This window comes from Chelonia mydas, chromosome 8 (genome assembly GCF_015237465.2).
Source record: "Chelonia mydas isolate rCheMyd1 chromosome 8, rCheMyd1.pri.v2, whole genome shotgun sequence".
Lineage (NCBI taxonomy): Eukaryota > Metazoa > Chordata > Testudines > Cheloniidae > Chelonia > Chelonia mydas.
In genome coordinates, this window is record NC_057854.1 from 75330827 (window position 1) to 75350162 (window position 19336).

Sequence of the window (19336 nt, forward strand, 5' to 3'; positions counted from 1 at the left end):
GTCAAAGGGGGTGTTTCTGAGATATGAGGTCTATGAGGGTTGTCTCTCCATATTTTGGTGCAAGGTAGGGATACAAGAGATCAATAGTTCTGTTAGTAGCTGACTAACAGATTAAAGCTGAAGCTAGACAAATTCAAACTAGATGTAAAGGTGTAAATTTTTAACAGTGAGGATAATTCACATTGGAAGAACTTGTTTAGGGATGTGATGGATTCTCCATTACTTGAGATCTTCAAATCAAGACGGGATGTCTTTCTAAAAGAGATCTTCTAGCTCAGAAAAGAAGTTTAGAACTTGATGAAGAAATTATTGGGTAAAATTCTATGGCCTGTGTTATGTATGAGGTCAGACCAGATTACCATAACAGTCCCTTATGGCCTTAAAATCTATGAATCTGTGAAAATTATTTAAAAGCTGCAGGGATTCTGCTGGTCTTGCTCTAACATACTAGGACCTCTGAACACCAAAAAGCTAAGACTGAAATGTAATACTCTGCTCTGAAAAAAAATTACGTCCATTGCTATAAAATGTATAAGTGGTCATGGATTTTCTTCATCTCCATTTTACATTAACTTAAATTTTTTCACTTTTGGAACAGCTTTATGATATTGAACTATTTATGGTCTCTAGCACAGCTAATTGTAATGCTTCTGCCTGACCTGCTGGGTCACCTTGGGCAAGTTATTGCAACTCCCCCGCATCTATAAAATGGAGATTATGATACAAGCCTCCTGCGTAAAGCACTTTAAGATCTGCTGATGAAAAGTACTACATAGGAGCTAGGCATTATTATTATAGCCAAGCAATCAAAGAGCAGGCTCCCACAGAAATAAATAGCATGGCTCTATGCACTAACTACTCTGCACAACTCATGGCCAGTACTATTCCATCTGGAGTATCCATAATGTGCTTATTCTCTTTACTCTAACCTCAGCACTCTAAATGCATTCTTTATGCACTTTGTTCTGGTTAGAACAGCTTTTAATATTGCTAAAATTACTTGAACAATTATCTAGTACAAATAAGCAGAATTTTTCAAGATCATTGAATCTGAACTAAAAAGCAAGCTGACAGTGATAAGATTTACACAGCCTTATAAAAAGAACAGTTGTTAAGAACAACAAATCTAAATGAGATTAGCACGTCAAATTGTATATTACAAAAATACATGCATTATGTATGTCAAGTCAATTCCCAGCACATTGAAATACAGCTAAAAGTTTAAGATTAATGCTGATTTAAAAAAAAAAAACCACCAACCATTGTATAGAAAGTTTTCAAGAGCTTTTAAGTTTTGCTGACAGTAGATGGTGTAGTAGGAAGAGAGCCTGAGACATAAGCCCTTGTATTATAGGCCTGGTATGAGGCCTGAGCTAAAGTAATGGGCAAGCTTTGCTGATATAAAGCAAAGTTAGCAAAAGTCCTGACTTTTGAACAAATGTCAGGCTCTGCCTGCTTGCAAGTTCACAGAATCTGGCTAGAACGGGGCTGATATCAGATTGCAATATCAGCCCTGTTCTTGCCAGATTCTGTGAACTTGCAAGCAGGCAGAGCCTGATGTTTGCTCAGAGCCTGACTATTGCTATTTGTATCAAGGTATAAAGAGGTATCTCTAAGAGAGTGTCTTGGTCCAGCTGAGAGGGGAATGGAAAGTTCTGCCATTCACTTGAGCTGTGTCCATTGTCATGGGCATACATGTCGTAGTATCCTCAAACTATCAGAGGGGTAGCCGTGTTAGTCTGTATCCACAAAAACTACAAGGAGTCCAGTGGCACCTTAAAGACTAACAGATTTATTTGGGCATTTATTCTTTTTTTCCCGTTCTTTTCTCTACCTAAAAGAATAAATGGACACAAATCAGACATCAGGAACGGTAACATACAAAAGCCAGTAGGAGAACACTTCAATCTTCCTGGACTTTCAACAACAGATTTAAAAGTAGCCATCCTTCAATAAAAAAACTTCGAAAACAGACTTGAAAGAGAAACTACAGAGCTACAATTCATTTGCAGACTTAACACCATTAATTTGGGCTTGAAGAGGGACTGGGAGTGGCTGGCTCACTACAAAAGCAATTTTCCCTCTCTTGGTATTGACACCTCCTCATCAATTATTGGGAGTGGACCACATACACCCTGACTGAATTGGCCTTGTTAACACTGGTTCTCCATTTGTAAGGTAACTCCTTTCTCTTCATGTGTCAGTATATTTATGCCTGCATCTGTAATTTTCACTCCATGCATCTGAAGTGGGGTTTTTTACCCACGAAAGCTTATGCCCAAATAAATCTGTTAGTCTTTAAGGTGCCACCGGATTCCTTGTTTGCCTCATAAAGTCTGCCAGGTGCTATTACTGTGCTTTGTTGATAATAAACCTGACCTGGTGCCTTCATAGCTTAACGGATCTTGTGGTCATTGGGTGGTTTGCTTGAGGTCTGCTGTGCTGGCTGTCTGCGCAGAGGTGGGGAAGCACACAGGAAAAACACACATACGCAGCCAAAAATCTAACACTGGTGACCCACATTTCGACTGCTGAAATGATAAGTAAGCGAGCTGTCCTCTTAAAACAGCTTTTCCAAAAGGGAAGATAGGAGATTCAGAGTTTATTATTTCCGAGTCCTACATTGTAACAGAATCTGTAGGAGCGTAAGTATAGGTGCAACCCTACAGAACAGAATATATCATCACTCTAGCCTGGTCACTGGAAAGCTGATTTATTTTAGCTGACTAAGTTGTTCTTTGTGGTTAGTGCATCTCTTATTGAACAAGATGAAATATTTTTGGTTCTAAAAAGACTCAGCTGTGATTCAAAGTCAGCCTTGTAAGATTAACTAATTTTGGATGTGTAATTACAAAGTGATATAGTGGTACAAATTGATGTGGTGGTACAGAATTGATAACATGTCTATTGCGTGTCCACATATCTTGTAAGGTCTTGGATACTATGCTTATAAACGTTATGCAAAAATCTGAAGTCCACCTTACTATCACTGGTTTCAGAGTAGCAGCCATGTTAGTCTGTACTCGCAAAAAGAAAAGGAGTACTTGTGGCACCTTAGAGACTAACAAATTTATTTGAGCATAAGCTTTCATGAGCTACAGCTCACTTCATCGGATGCACTCAGTGGAATGCACTGAAAGTGAAAATGTATCAAATTAAGCCATAAAACAATTTTTGTGAAGTAGAGAGGGGGCGAAGGAGAAAACTACATTTCTGAGGTGGCCAAGTAACAAGAGATTCCCATTCTTCAGATAATGAGTGAGCTGCCTCCACAGTGCACTTTGGATCCATGTTACACCCTGTGCTGTTGCTGGACTGTAGGGTCAACTACACCAAAAAATTTTAAATGAAGTGCTTCAATTTCCCTCCTCCACTTTAGAGCACACATTAATATTGTTATTGCCTAAATATGACCCTTTATAAATCTTGTTACACACACACACAGAGAAAACCGTCATCTCTTGATGTAACTACTAGCAATTTTATGTCTTCAAACAGAGAGCAAACACAAAAAGCCAAATGCTGCACTGAGGACCTGGAGTAATCTCACTGAGTTGCACAAGGTGAATGCAAAACATGACTCAATATCTGTGTACACACGTACTTTTTATACTGCCATCAAGGCCGAGTTATACATTACATAATATGGAGAGCAAAATATTATGCATTAAGTTATTTCCAAGAGCGCTACTCAAGTCACCTTAAAAAGTGGCTTAAGATTGACAAAATCTTTTACTTTTAAGATTCAATATCAGCTTCTTCAGTTAGCAATATTACAGGAACAATCACTTCTCTGTAGGTTGCCTTTGAAACACCACTATAAATTTTCATCTAAATACTACCAACTCTGAATCAAGTATAATAAGCTTACTAACACTGATGTCAATTAAGAACTTCAGCAAATACAATAATTGAGGTCCTTACCTATGAACTTTTAGATTGTTGGTGTGAGACAGAGTGCACTCTGTTTGGTCCATCTACACAGCCTGCAGCAGCGATCCTCTCAGTCCAGGTCGACCAACTCAGGTGTGGGGGGGCTTGCACTATCACGCTAAAAATAGCTATGTAGACAGTGCTCTGAAGTTGCAATTTGGGCTGGAGATCAAGCTCTGAAGCAGTCCCCCTTCTCTAGGCTTCAGAGCCTGAGTTCTAGCCCAAACCACACTGGCTACAAAGCTATTTTTAGCGTGATAGTGCAAGCCTGAGTCTGTCGAAGCTGAAAGGCTCGCCATGTAGACACCATTGCTCCAATTCAGCCAGGTACTTGAGCATATCAATGATCCCATCCCACTTCAGTTAAGCACATGCTTTAGTACTTTGCTGAACTGGGGTCAGTGTCACTACAACGTTAATATTTAAACAAGATGTCTAACATTTACTCAGTTTCCACATGATGCTAATCCACAAGCAAAGCAATACAGGAATTAGTTTCACTCTCCTCCATTTCTTGCAGATTGGAAATCATAAATTATCACGCTTTTGATCAACATAAAACCACTGGCTGGAGACTCAGACATGACAATTTCAATTCAGTTCCCAAATTCACCCCTCCACAAATATATTTTAGTTCATATATAGCATTTGAGTTTTCAGATTTGTTGTTCTTCACAGGATAGACTTAATTTAAAATTTTTATTTATAGATTTTATAGTGCCAATAGCATAATCATTGTATTTCAAAGAGCAATATTTTCCTAAAAAATTACAGTATTAAATGTCTAAACTATAATATTTGTCAATACAATTCCTGGGCTAATGGGAAGATACACATTGTCAAACTGTATACTGGAATTAGAATTACTTTAAGTTATAGAAATCTTATAATTTAACATGATTAAGGGATTTTTTAAAAAGCTGGTATCACTTTATTATGGTTGGTGACACAATATTGGTTTTGGATACAAAATTGAAATGTGCTGCATCTCTCTAATGTCATCTGAGTAAATCATGTCTATAAAATATTTGACTCACTATCTAAATAACTAAATTAAAACTACAAAAATTAATAAAAACAGCTGCCTCCCTACCTCCACGTTATATTAGTATCATCAGATTCCTTATTGATGGGTATGTGTGATGCTGGTAGACCAGGTGCCAGCTAGTGCCAAGGCTCCCATGTCTCTATTGACCACTGACAAATAGATGGAAACCTCTGGCTCATCTGTGTGTTTGTATTGTTAAAATAGGCAACAGAATTACAAGAATGTGTTTAGACTTTATGAAATGCTTGACAGTTGCTGCACGCTAAAAGCTGGGACTGGATGACAGGGGATGGATCACTCAGTAGATTACTCTGTTCTGTTCACTCCTTCTAGGGAATCTGGCACTGGTCACTGTCGGAAAACAGGATACTGGGCTAGATGGATCATTGGTCTGACTCAGGATGACCATTTTTTTGTTCTTAACAGGCATCCCTCTATCATCCACAGACTAACAGTCTGGTAGAAAGAGTCAACTGGACATTGAAGCCTATGCTGAGGATCTATGGTATCTGGTGAGAGAATGACTGGGATGCATTGCTCCCTTATTTGTTATTCGCGTATTCGAGTGTAACCCAAGAGTCTACGGGGTTTGCCCCCTTTGATCTCCTTTATGGGAGACAAGTAAGGGGACCCCTAAATTTAATTTGAGGCTCCTGGGAGGGTAGCACAGAAGAGTCAGGACAGCCTGTAAGAAAGTATGTCACTTGTTTTAAAGTGTTGGCAGTGGGTTTATTTGCCCTGACCCTTTAAAAATTTATCTTATCAGCTGAGTTTGCATCTCAAAGCAGAAGGGGGGGGGGGGAGGGAATAAAACCCCCCTAAAAAGGATGAACTGTAACTTTATGCTGCTTGGACTCTGGGGGTGGGGAGGGGGGTAAGGATTAATAGATATAAACAAAAGATCCCCAGTACTTAGTTTGGGTTAGGCCTCAAGGACATACAGAGCTTGCTTATTATAGACACTTTTGTTACTTTTTGAAATTTAAGATTGGAACTCATTTGTGTATATATGGCAGGGATGGGCAAACTTTTTGGCCCAAGGGCCACATCTGGGTATAGAAATTGTATGGCGGGCCATGAACGCTCACGAAATTGGGGTGGGGGTGTGGGAGGGGGTGAGGGCTCTGGCTGGGGGTGTGGGCTCTGAGGTGGGGCTAGAAATGAGGAGTTCAGGGTGCGGGGGGGTGGGGGTGGGGCTCCAGGCAGGGGGTGCATGGGGGAGGGGGAGGGCTCCAGCTGGGGGTGCAGGCTCTGGGGTGGGGCTGGGGATGAAGGATTTGGGGTGTAGGAGGGTGCTCCGGGCTGGCACCGAGGGCGGGAGGGGGATCAGGCTCTGGGCGGCGCTTACCTCAAGTGGCTCCCGGAAGCAGTGGCATGTCCCCCCTCCAGCCCCTACGCGGAGGAGCAGTCAGGCAGCTCTGCTGTGTGCTGCCCTGTCCGAAGGCGCCGCCCACGCAAGCCCCAGACCTCGCTCCCCAACGGAAGCTCGAGGGCCAGATAAAACAGCTGGCGGCCAGATGCGGCCCACGGGCCGTAGTTTGCCCACCCGTGCTATATGGGTTTGCCAGCTTTAGCCTTGTAAATAACTCTCATTTTTCTTTTCCTATAGAATAAAGCTACAGATAATGTTACAGGATTGGCTACAAGTGTTGTCTTTGGTGTGAGATCTAAAGTGCAATTGACCTGGGGTGATTGGTACTTTAGGACTGGGAGTAATCTGAATATTGCTGTCATACACGGTGTGAGGGATCATCTATCACAAAGGTAGGCAAGACACATTGGAGTACCCAAGGAGACTGTCCATGATTCCATGTTAAGACCGTTACAGTGTCTGAGGAGTTTACAGTTGATAATTGGTTGGTGAAAACTAAGTATAGAACTCACCACCAATTTGGGGTTTGTGCTCTGGTTCTTAAGAGTCTTCCCCTGACAGCATGACCTCCTTTAACCTCTCCAGTCTTAGAGTGAATTATGCCCTCAGAGATTTACACTGAAATATGTAGGATTTGCTTCCATGTATACAAGTTCAGAATTAGGGCCTTGTAATATCGCACATTCAGAAATGGAGCAATAATACGCTTCTATGGATTCACATAAAATAATGAAAATTCAGTCCAGGTTGTATAACAATTTTCAAAATTTTAAAATTAAACTGCTAAGATTAAAAGTTGAGTTCATAGTTATTAAATGATGGAAAATATTCCATTTAAGATTATTTTCCCACAGTGTGATTCTGCTTAAATTAAGATTGCATTTACCAGAGTGAATTCTGCAAAGAGATTAGGTATGGTGCTAGCTTGTTCATAAACTATTTTCAAGGTTAACTCTTGATAAACTGAGAAGCACGGACTGCCCGGTCTTCTTTCAAACACAATATGTTGCTAGTAACATCCACAGCTATAATTTTCTGAGTATGGGAACCTTAAATCAAAAGGTTTTTTTGTGGGAAAATCTCAATATTATGAAACTTTAATATTGCATTAGTATTCACTTTTGACTCAATTAGGATTTAAATCTAGACCACCAGAGGGGGAAATCTAGTACATTATCCAATTGTACTATCTAATTTACAATAATGTTCACAGGCCTCAAAAAATATCATTGCCAATGTTTTGTGGATTTCTTTGTTTGTTTTTGTTTTCTGATCATCCATATTTGTCAAGTTTGGTAAATAAAATGTCACTCATGAAGATGTAAGATATTTAATTACCTAATTTGCATATTGCCATAAATTTAAGAGATTATATGATTTAATGCTGATGTAAATTGTCTGCTTGACACGTAAGACCTCTGTTCTACAGAGCAGCAGCAGGGCAAGCTATCCCCACACATTGCACTGGTAGCAGGCCTCAACCTCGATCAGGGAAAGGTGCTTGTGCAGAAGAACAGGGACTCTCTTATGGGTACAGCCTCTGGGATTTTTTTGTATAATTTTTTATGAATTGTTATTTCAATTTATCCATGTGTGTGTGGGGGGGTATCTGGTCCTGCTCCTGGGGGACAGGAGGCCCGTGGCGGGCCAGGGGGTCTACAGAACGAGTTCACCCTGAAGCAGCAGCTCCTGTCCCATGGGGCTGGGTTCCTGTGCCGGGCATTGCAACCTGGCACACGAGGCTGCTGCACCACTCAGGTTATAGCACCACTCATGATAGCGGGGAAGCTGGGCCAAATCTGAATGAGCATTGCTCTGACTCTATGCACCATGTTGCAATGACACTCACTTCCAGAAGTGGCGGCGGGCCGGGATAGGCAGGGAGCCTGCCTTAGCGGGAGCCACACTACACCACAGACTGGTAGCCGCTGGAGGGAAGTGCTGCCCAGCAGGAGGCCACACCCCAACCCCCAGCCCTGAGCCTCCTCCCAGAGCCCACACCCCACAACCCTCTTGCACCTCAACCCCCAGCCCAGAGCCCTCTCCTATACCCAAACTCCCTCCCAGAGCTTGCACTCCCCACTCCCTCCTGCACCCCTGCCCCAAGCTCAGCCCAGAGCCCGCTCCCACACTGCAAACCCCTCGGCACCAGCCCAGAGCCCGCACACCCTCCCGAACCCCAACCCCCTAGTCCACCCCTGAAAGTGAGTGAGGGTGGGGGAGAGTGAGCAACGGAGAGATGGGGGGTTGGAGTGAGCAGGTCAGGGCTTTGGGGAAGGGGCGGGACCTCAGGGAAGGGGTGGGGTAGATCCTGGGCTGCCCTTAAATTAAAAAAAAGTGATCTTGGGTATAAAAAGGTAAAAGACCACTGATCTAAGGGGATAAGACCTGGGTCTGTCATAATAGAGACCTTTGTTCTGTTCCTAAGTAGGGTATAAGGCCTCGCTCAATAATAAAGGTTGTGAACTGCAGAAATATTAACAGTGCTCTTTGAAAGAGGAGAGCCTAGAATTCATGGTCTCCTGACTCCAAGCCCAATGCATGACCTTTCCATGCATTATAAAGTATTTTATGGGGGGAGGGTCTCTCTCCAGCACTATCACTGAGAGGAGTGACACTTGGCTGGCCTGGTCATGTACTGGAGGAACAGGAGAAGTGCCAGTAACCCACCAAAAATGTTATACTTTGTGCTCCCACTATAGCAGCTCACTCTATAGAATCTATCTTGCAGTATCCTATTCCCAGTTCTGAGGGATGATTATTTAGTGTCGCTGAAAATTACCCAGAAGTTACTCAGCATGTTTCATCTACACCAGAGTACAACTATGCAGGAAATGCAACAGGAAAAATTCAATTGTCTTCCTCCTCATGAGGATTTTGACTTCCTGGAAGAAAGGGAAAGTGACAGAAAAACTTAGATCAGCTCCTCTTCCCTTGGCCTTTGCGGGAGAAGGATCTGTTGGTACTACTTCCATTATCTAATGTTACTGAGTCCTCTCTACCAATGAAGAAAAGAGTTTGTAGGTTGGATAAGATAGGCGGGGTTAGAAGATGGGAGAGAAGAACTGATAAAGATGTCAGCCTTCCAGTTTAACATTTGGAAGATAGTTACAAAAAAAAAAAAAAAAAAAAAAAATCAAAAAAATCTTTTCACATCTCAACAGGGCCTAAGGGATATGCCCTAATGGTTTAATAGAAAGGATATTACAATAAATAAGGTTGTGCATGGATATAGACTAAAATGGCATCAGAGAAGCCAGAATGCAGTTTTGTGATAGATTTTAACACATTATTATAGCAGCTATTCTGTTAAAGTAACCATTAAAACCATTTGGTTTTTACAGTGTGTTCTTGTTTCATTAGGATAAATCTGTTCAAACTAGGACTTCAATGATGTCAGTGTATACTTCATTTTTGTACCGACGAGCAAAAAAGCATGTTGTCACAGGCATCTTTGAAACTGTTTTTCAGGCAAAATTAACAAAAATAGATACAGTAAAATTAGGTTATTCTACATACCAACATAAATTATGGATTGTACCAAGAATTTAATACCTAGGTACAGTGGGATAGCTTTGCAAGCTATACTGTACATATGATCAATAGTTCGGATTTGCCACAAATCACATATAAGAACCACTATTTAAAACTAGTATCTAACATTTTAAATAAAGGGGGAGAGGGGGACAAAGCTCCACCCATAACTCATATAACCAGCTGGGCAAGATTATATATGGTGCATAAACATTTCTTCCTAACGCACATACTCAGTGCACATAATAATCATGATCATCTTTCAACTTATATCCTGAGGCTTGTACTTAAATACTGGAGGATATGGTGAATTTGCACTTTACTTTTATCCCCCCCCCCCTTTTATCTTTTTCTGAAAGATTTAAATAAACATACAAGGCCATTATACTTAAAATTAGACATACCAGCTGTGTTTGCTTTGAGGGTGTGCACATCAGGCAGGATATTAAAATATGCAAGAATCCTGCCATCAGAAAGCAGGATCCTTACCCTACCAGTTCAGTTGGAAAGGACAGAGAAGCAAAGCAGAGGCATAGCAGGATATGTACTCTCACACACGAGAGTGTAAAGGACTCAGTGCCCTCAGTTGTTGCTATAGAGCGGTGGTTCTCAAACTTTTGTATTGGTGACCTCTTTCACATAGCAAGCCTCTGAGTGGGACCCCCCCCGCCTTATAAATTAAAAAACACATTTTTATATATATAAGACCATTATAAATGCTGGAGGAAAAGTGGGGTTTGGGGTGGAGGCTGACAGTTCGTGACCCCACGAGGGGTTCCGACCCCCAGTTTGAGAACCCCTGCTACAGAGTCATCTAGAAATTAAAATTTCTGCTCTCATTTCAGAAACAGTTTCCATAATCAGGATAGTTTAAATGACACTGTTTTAAAAGTAGGTTAAGCTATAGGGCAGTCAATTTTGACAGTTTTATCACTGTAGTGTAATTGACTTTTTAATTTTATTGTAGAACTCAAGTTCCCCATTTCTGTTCAGGAGACTGATCAGCTTTGCTCTAGAGCAGGGGTGGCCAGCCTGAGACAGAGCCAGAATTTACCAGTGAACATTGCCAAAGAGCCACAGTAATGTGTTAGCAACCCCCCTCCCCAGTGCTCCCTCCCACTGGCAGCCCTGCCAATCAGCACCTACCCCTCCCTCCCGATCAGCTGTTTTGTGGCATGCAGGAGGCTCTGGGGGAGAGGGGGAGTGGCGAGGGCATGGCAGGCTCAGAGGAGGGGGTGGAGTAGGGGCAGGGCCTGTGGCAGAGCCAGGGGTTGAGCAGTAAGCACCGCCGGGACATTGGAAAGTTGGTGCCTGTAGCTCCAGCCCCGGAGTCGGTGCCTATACAAGAAGCCGCATATTAACTTCTGAAGAGCCGCATGTGGCTCTGGAGCCACAGGTTGGCCACCCCTGCTCTAGAGGATAGCGGCACCACCTAACCAAGTTTCATTCCACCACTGCATTTCGATATTTCAACACCATGGCTCGGAATATAAAAAGAGAAGCTGTGTTTGATTTTACACAGGAAAGCAGCAAGCGCAAGAAGCCAAGTTTCTTTGTTTTATGTTGAACTGTTTCTCGGGAGGAAGCCCAGAGGTATTCATTCAAAATACAAGCCTGAGCTGCTAATTTCAGATCTGATCATTTCCTACTGATCGGATGTTCAGAACCGGACTTTGGGCCCCTCTCTTTTGAGGATCAGACCCTAAGTTCACATCTGGATCCGGGGTTTGCTCATCGGTATTTTGGGGAGAGCAGAAACCAAGCCCTGAGGTAACCTGTGGGCCACTGGGTCACCAGAGGACAGGCGAAGAAAGCTGAGTTATGTAAAGCAGACTAAAGCTTTGGGTTGGGCCCCAGCCACCCCACGCACCTGCAGGCAAGGTTCACAGGCGGAACAGGCTGCACACACACGCTACGGTTCTTTGCTCGCCGAAGGATGATCTCCCGTTTGAGGGGGGCTGCCAACAGCGGCAGGTAGCCAGACCCACTGCCCCCAGCGCGGGGCACAGCAACGTACCCAGGGCCGGCCAGAGACACTGGCCGCAACTCGCGTGCCCCCGCCCCGCGCACGCAGGAGGCTGATCCCGGGAGCCCACCTCCCATGGGAGATGCCCGGGGGCACCCAGCGCCACACGCAGCGGGCGGGGGCAGGCCGCTCCCCCCCCCAGCCAGCCAGCCTCCGGCACCGGGCGGGCAGCTCACCCCGGGGCTCCCGGCGGGCGAGCCGCCCCGGTGCCGCTCGGCTCCCCCAGCCTCAGGTCGCCGCCCCAGCCGCACGTCGGGGGCAGCCAGGTGTTTGCCGCGGCCGCCGCCCCGCGCTTACCTGGCCGCTCCGCGTCCCCCAGGGCCCAGCCCGCCGGGCGCTCAGCCTCCCTGCCGCACGCTAGCCCCGCGAGGGACCGGCTCCAACCGGCACCTCAGGCTCCGCCCGCCTCGCTGGTCACGTTATCGCCCCTCCGCCAATGGGGGCCCGGCTGGCGGAACCGCTGCCCGAGGGGGCCCGGAGACAAAGGCGCAGAGCCTCGCCCGCCCCGACGCCCCGCCCCGCCTCCTGTGAGAGCCGGGGACCTCCCGCGGCGCCCGGGCCTGGCCGGCGAGATAAGCCCCCCCTCCCCGGGGACCCGGCCCAGCCTGGGAGGGAGGCGGCTGTCCTCGCCTGGGGTCCCTGTCAGGGTGGGCGCCCGAGTGCCCGGCGGAGCAAACCCTCCCTTGGACTCCTCTGCCGCAGCCGGGCTGGGCTCATCACCCCGTCCCTGCCCGCGCCTCTGCCCCCCGTGCATCCGCAGTGGGGATCGCTATTAGGATAGCACCCAAAGCCCCAGTCAGGGTAAGGGCCCCAGGGTGCTGGCTGGGCACCCTACAAACACCTAGCACCAGAGACAGCGACTGCTCGCAGGAGCTCCAGCGCCGGGGGAGACGACGGGCGATGTGAGAAACAGCTGTAAGTTCGCATGTGGTCACAGAGTCCAGGTATGTGCTTGCCACGGCGGTGAAACACCACTGCCTTCACCCGTGCCTGGCTGAACTGGAGGCCGTGGCCTTTGGACTCTCATATAGTCGGAGAAGTTACAGGCGGACGGGACCCATTAGGTCATCTAGTCTAGAGGTTCCCAAATGGTGATTTTAGATTTGCTGGTGTTCCGCAGAGCACTTGCTGATAGTCCGTAGACAGCTGGCTTTTCATTTCCAGCTGCTAAACTGCATTAAAGAAGTGAAAAATACATGTTTTACCCAGTATTCCTATTCCAGGTAAAGAAATGTTGCCACAGGAATATTGTGTGTTTATTAATGGGAGGGAAGGTGGTCCAAAAGATAATATTGCTATTAAATGTGGTCCATACCAAGACAACTCCTGATCCAGTCCAACTCCCCTCTGCAGGGGCTAGTGTAGGATTATCTCCTATAATATATTCCTTGCAGATGACAAAATAATTTGCCATGGGTAACTTTTCTAATGCTTAGGATTGCTATCTTTCTTGCTGTGTTCTGTGGGCAAAATATCTTTGCATCACAAAGATGTGATGATGTAGTATGATGCATTGATTTATTCATATGTATTTCTTATGAAGCACCTGGCACATTTGTGCATTAGAAATAATAACAATATTGCCATTCTGGAGAGTTACAATGGAGTTGTACTCAAAGTACATTTGGCATCTTTACATTTCCTGCAAGCATAAGTGACCCATCAAAATCAAAGCTGGTGGTAGCAATCCTATGGGCTACTGCAGCAAGGATTTTCCTTTGTGTCCATGCAGAAACAAATGCTTTCTGAGTCACAGTAATATGATCTTTCTGTCTGTGTGGATAGCTCTTCCATGCCAATTCAAATTCCAATGGGAACCCTAGAATAAAATTAAAAGGTTCACTAATATGAACAGTTCTTTATATATACACATTTATTTGAATTTCCCTCTTCACTTCCTCTTTCTATAACTGGCAGTATAAACTTTCCTTTCAAACATGATTGCAAAGAGCAACCTCCCTTCTGCCTCTGTCCATTAAAGACTGAAATTATTTTTTTCATTCCTACTTAGATTTCTGCATCTGGCTCTTATAATCTGGGACAAGAATGATCCGGCCCGCTTCTAGTGACTCAGACAGACAGCTCAATCTATTGGCAGAATTTTTATGCCCAGCTCTCATTCTTAGCAGCTTTCTAACAGAGATTCATTTGAAACCCAATTTACAATACAGAATTACTCTTTATACCCATTTCATTATAAAAAGCCGTTTATCCAACGATCAGGTTGGCTTCCAGGAAAGTGGATCTACTTTCAGAAATACTTTTTTTCCAGAAAGGCACCAAACTTTCCTTTTCTGTTCAGAGCTCGAGAGAATGGCATAAATCAAATGGCACAAACTCTAGATTTTGTGAAAATGAGCACATGCAAATCCTAAAAAGAGAATTTTGTTTTTAGTTCCAACTAAAAGAGTTATTTATAAAAATACACTCTCCCTTGCAACCCAAACATCACAGCACTGAGAGCCTGAAAATAAAACAGACTCAAAACAAAAGTGAAACTGATTTCATTGTCCAAGCTGAGAGAAATACAAAATGTAAACAAACATAAGCAATGAAATGTAAATTTTAAAAAAATTATTATTTTTAATAATCTAAAATGTTATTAGTAACTTAGGGAAGAAAATGTTTAGAAAGTTACTGTTGTTTTAAATCCATAGTATCCCTTTAACCTGCAGGGGATGGACTTTGATTAGCATTACTCTGAACTCATTTAAGTGATTACTGCCAGGTCAACAAAGAAGACTGAATGGAATTGTCTCCAGTTACTGAACTCAGAACTCCTCTTAATGCCTGGTAAGCACTAGATAGCAGGCTGGCAAATTTCTCCTTTAAAAAGCAATTGCCTTTTGGCTCATGACATTGCTATCTCCTTTGCTGATTGCACCTTGCTTTCCATCAGAAAGATAAATCCTCTGCTATGTCTGTACTTTCCTGATATATGATTTAATCCATTCAGCTGAAATAGAACTATTTTCCCTGCTGTAAACAAAATAAATAAAATATCTTCTTATCCTATAATTTTTTTAATTCTGCTAAATTTTAAAGCTTGAACTATATCCAGGATCTGCCACATTGTCTCATTGGCAGCAACAGGATTAGAGCCAAAAGAAGATGAGTTAATATCCTGTTAAATTACAAAACTAGAAATAGTTCTGACAAACATTCTGTTGTGCTAAAAATTAAAGGAAATTTATCAGATTAAGTTGTAAAACTGAATCTGATACCACAGAAGTTGCATAACAACCACATTAACAACTGATGGGGTCAACCTGCTAGGTTTAGCAGTTATCTGTTCTGTTACTGACTTAACAGAAGGAATAGCATAGGGGGACCACTCAACGCATCAATTACACCCTGGAAAAGTCAAACGGATGAAGATTAAAGGTGTCCAGAGGGAATAATTTGTTAGCCACCCACTGAAAGAATCAACATGTCTTCATTTGTGCACTTACAGTTTTATATTTAACAGGCCATATTCATTGTGTTCATATAACTTCATGTTGCAATGGTGTTATACGAGAAATGAATTTCTCCCAACCTTCCTAGTGCAGCACTGCCTCGATAAAAGTTCTCCACACTACATACTATGCGTTGGAGATAGCTGGCTACCATATGACAATCCAAAGTGTTTCAGAGTTCACTTTCTCATAAGCCATGCCATCAGGCAAAGCTTTTCTAGATTGGTGTTTGGACACTATGAAAGTAGTTACAAATTTGCCTGAATTCTGGTAAGCAACATGAATTTCAAATACTATACTCTGTGTGACCAATGTGAGACAAACATCTACCCTGATCCCTTCAGTTTCACATTTCTGAGAACACTGGGGACATAAAAAAAGACAGGAGCTATGACATACATAAGTGTCCCAATATGCGTTAGAGCAGTGGTTCTCACACTTTTTTTTTCGTTGACCACTTGAAAATTGCTGAGGGTCTTGGCGGACCACTTAACGATCTTTCCAAATGTAGTTTGTACCATTAGCTAACTATTGTAAAGCACTTTGGATAAAAGTGCTATATAATTTTTTTTTAATAATAGTAAACTGTTTTTGTTCTACAAATAAAAGCACACAACTCATATTTTAATATCAGTAGTCTTACCTTTCTAATGCGATGGATGTGCCCTCTCTCCCCCGCTGCGGTGGGGAAGGAGCAGGGGTCTCTCCCTCTCTCCCCTGCTGCAGCAGCCCCCGAGCTGGGGCTGGGAAGGAGGGGGATATCTGCCCCACCACAGCAGCCACAGAACTGAGGCTGGTAAGGAGGGCTGTCTCTTCCTGGCAGCCACAGCCCTGGAGCTGGGGAAAGTCGCCTCTTTCTCTGGCCGCCGCAGTCCTGCATGTCCCAAATTCCCCCCCACCCCCTCTTCTCACCCCATTGCCCACTCCCACCTACTCCCTCTTCCCCCCAGGGCCACCACCTCACCTTACATGTGTGTCTTCTCCAGAGTCCAGGTACCTAATTAGTGGAGCCATGCCTGTGTGGCTTCACTAATTAGGTGGGTGGCCCTTCATTCTCTTGTGTGCAGCTGCCCAGGCGTGCATCTTAGAGGGAACTATCCGCGGACTGCCCTGAATGGAGCTCGCAGACCACAGTTTGAGAACCTCTGTTTTAGAGAAAAGCCATCCACTGCTCAGGTTGCTGGTTCTCTGAATCTATTGCAAACTGTTGCTAACTGAGCTTTCTCCACAGTGCCAGAGAGATCAATATGTGGCTCCCCATTCCCTTATTAACTGTGCAGAGTTGCAGGAACAATAATATCTTGGCTGACCATTCCTTTGGCAGCAACTATCTGCAATTTGAGGGCTAGCCTATGTGGTGAGTTTAAACTGGATTACTGACCTATCTGTTTACCTTTGTGCCCTCCCCTACCACAATGTCCCCTTCCCTGTTTAAAAGCTGGTGCAGGGCCAGATTTTACCCATTTCCTCCTGGATTGGAGTGTTTTTGAGGAAATACTAGTCCAGAAGGCTCACAACGTGTTTCACCATTTAGACCTGTGTTGAGACCTTGGATCTCATCACCATCTGGAGTGAAGTATCAGTGTAGAAAGTTCACGTGGAAGCCACAGGAATAAAGATCTGTTTGTAGACATTGCAAAGCAGAGGTCCATGTTTGGGATGCCGACTAGTACTGGTTAAAGAGCAAGAAATCAGGAGGACCTACATTTAAACTGGGGATGAAAGGAAAAAAAAATCCAGCAGTAGACATGTGACCTGTTCATTTTGTGAGGAACTGGACAGGATTTTGCACAACTACACACCATCCAACCCAGAAAGGTTGTGGTTGCTGCTGTTCACTCTTCCCCCCTGCCCCAAGGACAACCAGCAAGAATGACTGGATGATGAAAAGGCCAATAAGGAGCTGTCCCATGAGAACTGGGTTCTCTTTGGGACTCAGGACCCGGATGCCAGCCAGGTTGAAAGACAACGCGATACCTGCCATGCTAGCTTCTGTACCAGATGATGCAGCCATTTTAGACATAAGATCCTGAGTCTCCAGCCCCCACCTCCCTCCCTCCTACGGCCCACACTGTCTGTTCTGTCCCCAATACGCATTTCCAAGGCGGCAGCTCCCCTGCCCAGGCAGCTGGTCTCTGTCACATGCTAAAAACCTGACCATCAACCATTTTCAGGCCCACACAACAAAGGACACATGCCCATCTACCTATTTTCCTTTCCCCTCTCCTCATCTCTCCTGCCCAGTGAAACCCCTTCTCAACCGCCTTTCAGCATCTCTAAATGGCAGCCGGTACATGGTGCAGCTGCAGCCCCTATCCTGTCCCTCGGCATCTGCTTTGTGGCACAGGCCTCTGGCTGTGTCACCATCCAGTTTTCCCCACTTCCGGGACTGCTCCAACAAGAGTCCAGATACTCCTCGCAGCAGCTTGGCAGTGCACAGCCGGGTCGCTCTTTCAGCAGCTAGTGGGGAAGGAGGGGCCCGCCCAGGCCCACCAACTACTTTGAGCCCTGGCCCAGGAACGCTGTAAACAGCAGCATCCTGCTGCCTCTTCCTTCCAGCTCACTGTCTCTATTCCCTCGACCACTTCCCCACAGCCTCAGTTCCTTCTGCTCCTGCCTCTGGCTTCAGCTCCTTTGCCTCTTCCCAGGGCCTCAAGCCTGTAAATCCTGGCAGCCCATCAGGAGCTCTCCCTACTTCCCCGGAGCAAGCACCTGCCCTTCCCCAGGTGATGATCTCTCTGTAGCCCTCTGGGAAGCCCTGCAGCAGACTAACTCGCCCCGTCACATACACATATGGACATTGTATGATCATAAAGATACAAAAACTATTGCTCCCTGCTCAGGTATAAATGCCTATAACATGCATTATTACAGGAAAAGAACTGACAATTATTGCAGAACCTATCTATTTTTCTCTACCCTTTCTCCATGTCTGCAGGGGAGAAAAAGGAAAATCTAAGTCTGATGACATGATGCTCTTTTTTACAACCACTATTGCAATGCAATGAATGTGGGAGGCTCTAAAACAGTTAGTGAGGAATATGGATGTAGCGAGGGGGCGTGGCCTCCCTCACCCACCCCCTGATGGGTGGAAACAGAAGGGTGGGACAGGAACTGGAATTATAAAGGGCAGGCTCTTGAGCTCAGTTGGGCCAGAGCTGCCAGAGGAGAAGAACATCTCCCACCTGCTGGACCTTGAGCCATTACAGCACTGAAGCCCTAACTGTTTGGTGCCCTGTCCTGCCTGAGGGCCAGGGCCCCTAAACTCTTTTTGCTGCTCTGCCCTGACTGCAGGCCAGAGCTTCCTAACCAGTTGGGGCCCCGCCCTGCCTGAGGGCCTGGGGCTCTGAGACTCTTTTGCTGCTCTGCCCCAACTGTGGGCTAGGTCTACCTACCTGTTTCGTTCTCTACCCTGCTGGAGGGCTTGAGCTGCCAGAGCTAATTCCCCCTGAATTTGACCACTACAGAGGCACCATAGCGAGGGGATGGGGCCTCCCTCCCAGATGGTCAGGGAGGGACGACCCCAATCTCCTACAATGGACTATTACTGAATGCAGTGAAAACAAAATGCATGTACATTGATGCAAAACAAAAACAGGATGCAAGTGGACATTACGATCAATGGACAAGATACAGAGGCAGAAAATAATTTAATTATCTGGGCTCATATACAGTGTATCCAACCAAGAAGGTTATTCCAAAGAAATCAGAAGATGACGAGGGATGGCATGTTCAGCTGTGGCCTCTCTTAAGAAAGTGTGGGAAAACTATGGCATCTTGAAATGTGTGAAGGTGTGATTGGTGAACAGCCTAATTTTTCCGTAGTGATTTCTGGGTATGAATCCTGGGAAGTTAATGCTGCTGAAAAGAAGAAAATTGAAGCTTTTGAGATGTGGTGCTGGTAAAGACTCTTGCATACCTCCTGATGAATAAAAAAGACAAATGCCTATTTTAGAAATAGTATT

The 19336-nt window shown here is 44.7% G+C and overlaps 2 protein-coding genes across 12 annotated transcripts in view; one reads left to right on the forward strand and one right to left on the reverse strand.

Annotated features, from left to right (window-relative positions):
- The window catches only part of LRRC8B (leucine rich repeat containing 8 VRAC subunit B), a 44794-nt gene extending 32334 nt beyond the window's left edge, over positions 1-12460 (reverse strand). For 3 of the 8 annotated variants that reach the window (XM_043521079.1, XM_043521074.1, XM_043521072.1), the window contains exon 1: positions 12211-12365. The gene's annotated coding sequence lies outside the window, so the exon portion shown is untranslated. Of the gene's footprint in view, positions 1-11757; positions 11823-12210 lie in introns of those variants that run through there. The other 5 variants (XM_043521075.1, XM_043521077.1, XM_037906219.2 and 2 more) reach the window with 4 other exon arrangements.
- The window catches only part of KYAT3 (kynurenine aminotransferase 3), a 59298-nt gene continuing 52415 nt past the window's right edge, over positions 12454-19336 (forward strand). For 2 of the 4 annotated variants that reach the window (XM_037906224.2, XM_037906227.2), the window contains exon 1: positions 12454-12857. The gene's annotated coding sequence lies outside the window, so the exon portion shown is untranslated. Of the gene's footprint in view, positions 12858-13924; positions 14707-19336 lie in introns of all 4 variants that reach the window. The other 2 variants (XM_037906220.2, XM_037906223.2) reach the window with 2 other exon arrangements.